Here is a 6,000-nt window from a genome sequence, read left to right on the forward strand (position 1 = left end):
GTAACACCTGTTTCTAACTAGATAGTAGAATATTGGATGAGTTAATGAGCAATCGGTTTTATCAATGGCTCTTCAGAGAGTAATCAACGTAACTTTATGAAATAACTAATGACATGAGAATCTAACTTTTATTTTCCTTCAGAGCCTATGTCTTCTGATTAATTTATCAATTAACGTGACACATGAATTTTTTTAAATGTTGGAACCACATTAAGAATATACTGTTAACTTGCTCTTACTTTTAGGTTGACGTATCTATTCCATATCATTTTTGAGTGATTTCCATCTATCGAAGCAAACCATTCATCGTATCTTAATTCGCATGTCTTGCTTTTTAATTTGTTGATCTAGAGACAGAGAGAACATCATAGTTATTTTAAATGATTGGACAATTTTCTTAATTTGCTTTAAAAATGAGAAAAAGCGGATGTTATATAAGAAGATGGGGGAACAAGATAGCGCAAATGCCCATTTGGTTTTGTAGTAAAAAACAATTTCAAATTAATTTTTTTCCAACCAAATATACTTGATGATGTTATATTACAAGTTTACAAAATCACGATTTTAACTATATTCAGTTTTGAATATTAAACAAACGATAAGAAAAAAAAATTCTAAAGTTTTGGTGGTATCGAACCCACAACCTAAAAACCCTAGCTCTCTAATGGTACCTCACATCTGGTGCTCTAACCACTGAGCCATTTCAGTCACAACAAACATCATTGTTGAATGCCTAATGCAACTTCAACCAAGAAATGACGGACTTGTAGTATTTCTCTAAAACATTCAATTGTTGGGATGCAAAATGACATTTTTAAAGTATAGTGGGTCATCTCTCCACGTTATTGTTGATTGAAATCGGTTTGATTTCCTCAAAACCTCATATAGACTATGACAAAAATATGGAGCCCAGACCCACTCTATAAAAGAAAAGGCATTGAAGTTCTAAAAATGACACTATTTGGAGGTTTTTGACACGCATTCGGCAGTTTAAATCAACCAATTCCAAATATTTAACATATTGAAGGGTTATAAATCGATGTTATGGTAAATATACATTGTTTTCAATAATTTATAAACAAATTATGAGATTTGTTCATATTTTAATTTTATAGTATTTTATCTATCCTCATATGGGCAGTTTACACGCCTTATTCACCCATCTTCTTTATCTAAATATTGGTTGTTTGAGATTTTTTTCAAACTTTAAAGCGTGACATTTATTTTGAAGTAAGAACCTCGTAAATACATAAATTCATGACTTGGCGATGACATTTTTATATCGTATAAATAAAACTACACATTTATATATTTTTTTTTTCAAAACAATGCAATCAAAGTTTTATTTCGAATTGAAATTGTACTTAAACACGATGTATCATTTAAAACAACACAAAAACAATGCTTTAATAGTGCACATATCATTTCTTAACGACTTTTGGAGGCAGATTTAATAGAAAGATGAAACATATGCTATACTCTTCGTACGTTAACAATTCAAATACTATATTAAAACAACCTTTTGAACTAGCAGCAATAAACAGTGACACATCAGAAACTCTTCTATTGACATCTGCTCCATTTTTAAAAGTTCACGTATTATGTCTGAATATCCTTCTGAACATGCAACAATCAGTGGATATTCTTTTAGGCTTGTGATGTTCTCATCTGCTCCATTTTTTACAGTTAACGTATTATATCTAAATGTCCTCTTGAACAAGCATCAATAAGCTGGCAAGTATCGGAACTGTAATATTGACATCTGCGCCATGATTTAACAGTTCACGAATATTAACAAGCATCAATGTATCGGGAAATGTCAGAATATGTATTATTTACATATGCCCCATGTCTTAACAATTCAAGTACTATATCTAAATGTCTTTTTGCACATGCAGCAATAAGGGGTGAATTATCAGAAACTGTGAGATTAACATCTGCCCCATGTCTTAACAATTCATGAACGACATTTAGATTTCCTTTTGTACATGCAGCAATAAGAGGTGAATTATCAGAAACTGTGATATTGACATTTGCCCCATGTTTTAACAATTCATGTACTATATCTGATTGCCATTTTTGACAAGCTGTAATAAGTGGAGTACTATCATTAACTATGATATTGACATCTGCTCCGTGTTTTACCAATTCATCCACTATATCTAAATGTCCTTCTTGACAAGCTGTAATAAGTGGTGACTTATCATTAACTATGGTATTGACATCTGCTCCGTGTTTAAGGAGTTCACGAACTATATTTAAATATCCTCGTGAGCAGGACGCATTTAAAGGTGAGTCGTTACAGTGTTTGGCATTGACATCCGCTCCATGTTTTAACAGTTGACGTACGATAACTAAATGAACTTTTGAGCATGACAAACGAAATAATGTATTATATGAAATGGTATTTGCATCAACACTAACCCGCAGTCAAATCACTTTCTCAACTTCTACATTCCGAAGTGGATGTAGGCTATACCTGTACACTTCTCAAAAAAGAATATGGTACACCTAGTACAAGACAACATTGAATTAAAGGGGCATAGTCACGATTTTGGTCAAATTTTATTTTTCTGTTTTTATTATTTGCAATGCTTTAGGAATGCATTTCTAATGATCAAATGAAATTTGGGTGCCAGTCGTTGAGTTTTAAGCAAGATGCAGGACTCACAGTTCTTCGTCATGTAAACAAGGCTTGTGCACTGTTTTTGTTTACATAGGTTCAATATACCAGGTAAAAAATCATTTTAAAGCTGGGTTGTCTATCTTATTATTCATTTAAAGCATAAATAAACAGTTCCTTTACGATTAATACATTTATTTTAGGTCTAAAACTGGAATTTTCACTTCAACATTCGAAATGTAAACAAACGCTTTCTTTCCATAGCGAAGAATTGTAAGCTTTTTAACTCGCTTATTACTCAAATGACACTCAAATTTTGGTTGCTTATGCAAAATGCCTTACTGAAGCATTGTTAACATTAAAATCGAAAAAATAATTTTTGACCAAAATCGTGACCATGCCCATTTAAGAGCTAAATATTTATATCTGCCATTTTTTTCAACAAGGCAATAATGTGAGGAATATAAAATATCTTATTACTTGTACTTTTATCAACAAATACCCATAAACCGGAAGAATTTGATTATATGTGCTTAGTGTTATTGAAATTTCAACGTATATTAACAATCACAGCAGTGAGTATTTGTAATAAATAAGCATGCACGAGAAGTGTCAGAAAAACAAAAAAGGTTAGTAATAAACGTTAAATCAATCCTTTACATACCGACTAATCGCACAACCCAAAACGTATGTCTATTTTCACTTTAGTGTTTACGAAAAATAAAAATAAAAACAATTTTGAACTTCGAGCCCGATTCAAACACAAGATATAATGACAAATAGTTTTGTAAGCAATGTTGGTCTGTTACTATATGTGTATCTTAATCCAAGGCGTGTTTTATTAGAGAAAGAATTATAGACAACAGAAACAAGTTTCATAGAGAAAAGTACGATATTGATTAAAATCAAAGTACTGAATGTTCTGATGGTCATTAAGAAATAAAGTGTCTATGAAAATCGAACAACGGTACCGAAAATGCTTATACCTAAGCTTATATATAAAGTGAGGTTTCTACATTTTTAAAGCAATAACACTCATAATAATTCTTAGGCAACAAGAGGGATTAAAAGTTTAACAAAGTAGTGTATTGGGAAAATGTTGAAATGACTACTTCTAAAAAAATACAGGGTTGCAATTTGTGTAATATTACTGTGCAAGTATCCTTAGAAGGTAACATTCTAAATTGATAAACCGAGACCAAAACTGGGGCCCAAGAAGGGTTCACATTTTAATATAGAAATATATAGGGAAAATATTTCTTTCTCAAGAACCTTCATGCTACAATTTGTATTATTACTTTGCAAACATCCTTAGATAGTGTGAATTCTAAATTGCTAGATCCGTGACCACCGGGTCAATACTTTAGCTCCGAGAGAGGTTCAAAGTTCAAGCAGAAATGTCTACGGAAAAATGATTAAAATGTTCTTCCAAAAAATCGAGAATGTTACAGTTTGTGAGACTACTATGCAAGCATCCTCAGATAATGCAGATTCTGAATTGTACAGTGACCCCTGACCAAATACCAGGGCCCCAATGTTGCTCAAAGTTAAACATAGAAGTATCAAAACATTGCTCTTTTTTTCTCGAGGAAATATGCTGCATTTATTGACATAACTATGTAAGCCACTGAATATATTCATATCATCACATCAATGTCACTAACCTTGTATTACTCTTTAATAATTATTCAAAGTCAAATCTATAATGTTGATGTTAGTCCACCGGTGATAATTAATTGTGTTTTGCAACCTCATAATATCTTTATTCAAAAGGAAGTCTTTGTAACCAACTTTTAAAAAAATGTCATAATCTATTTCTCAGTATTGTTACATTTGATACGAATTCCCTAAGAAATTAGGTTAGTCTGTTGATGTATACGATTCCAATAAAAAGGATCCAATGATTGTCTTTTTATGTATAGTTTATAAGTTTAAATATATGAGATTTTTTATGAATTTTCAAATATTTAATAACCAATGACAAAAAATTTAGATTGGCGAATCATTTCTTGGACGGGATCCTCAAAGCAATCGCGATAACAGATGCATCATACTTTTTTCTGATCCTTATAATCCAATTGATCTACGACAATGTGTGTAGTATAACTTGTTTAAACAGCTCATTACTTGTTGAATAATAAATAATTAATATTGCGCGAATGAAATGTATGAGCGTTTCATTTTCATTTTAGGTCACCTTTACATCATTTTACTATACTAAACATAGCATCCTCAATAAATGACTTATATGAACCTTCATCAACGGACTTAAGTTGTTTATATTCTGTTATTATGATGAAAGACACCGTCACAATGGCGCCCAACGTCTTTTGTAGGTGACCAGATAATACAAATAATACATATATAATTCCAGATTCATTTACCAAATAATTTGTCCATACTATAGAATGTGCTTTGTGCGTGAAAACCAAGAAAAAAAAACCAAATATTCAGTGTTATTAGAAAGTAAATAGAATAGAGCTCTTTATTAATTTCTGTCAATATTCTGTAAAATATTCCGCGCTGAAAAAACTGAACTCTGTTTTTGCAATTTCGGGCGACATAGGATCCCAATTACACCGAGCACGAAAGTGTGACGTCAAAAACCTATCAAACGTTAAGCTAGAGCGAGCCGAGACGAGAGATGTTCTGTGCGTGTATCTCTTATTCTAGCAATTTCTTGATATCCATTTCAAGGACTGTATTCGATAACGTCGAAGGACTAATCCGATTTCTTACCGGAACTACTGGAGAATTGCGATAGACCTACATTAGACTGCAGTTAGACTGTGTGTTGATCCGGTGTTCTATTTTAGACAATTCTACTTTCGTTTTGTGTATGATTGATTCACCAATCTTTATATTTATTTTATTTGTCCTTTTATTGTGTGTAACTGCTTTATCCTTCATCGTGTTGTATTTCATCATCCATTTGAGAAAGGGTAGAGTTGAAAGTTTATGTAAAATCATAAAACAAACATTTCTTGGAAAAAAGGGGGACCCATTGGCTATTTATTGTCATTGAGGTTATTTGAAATTTTTAGACCGACAGACATGACTTATTTTCCCCTATTAAGTTTCCACTTTTGCACTTACTAATTTGTGTGGAAGTGGGGAGTAAAGTTAAGAAAAAGTACTGAATTTATTTTGGATATAAACTATTTGTGGTCATTGTTTTCATACGGAGAAAGTGTTTGTGTGTTGAAGGTGCTGTCATAACACAGTTCATCCATTTGTGTTTCTCATCAAATTAAGTCATCTTTCATAACTTACCATTTCATGTAGTTTAGATTTACGAGTAGTGTACATAGCATATGTAGAAGAATATTTAGAGAATTAGAGGCCGATTTAAAAGATCTATATTGAGTAACACTTAG

The sequence above is a fragment of the Crassostrea angulata genome, unplaced genomic scaffold (assembly GCF_025612915.1).
Source record: "Crassostrea angulata isolate pt1a10 unplaced genomic scaffold, ASM2561291v2 HiC_scaffold_112, whole genome shotgun sequence".
NCBI lineage: Eukaryota > Metazoa > Mollusca > Bivalvia > Ostreida > Ostreidae > Magallana > Magallana angulata.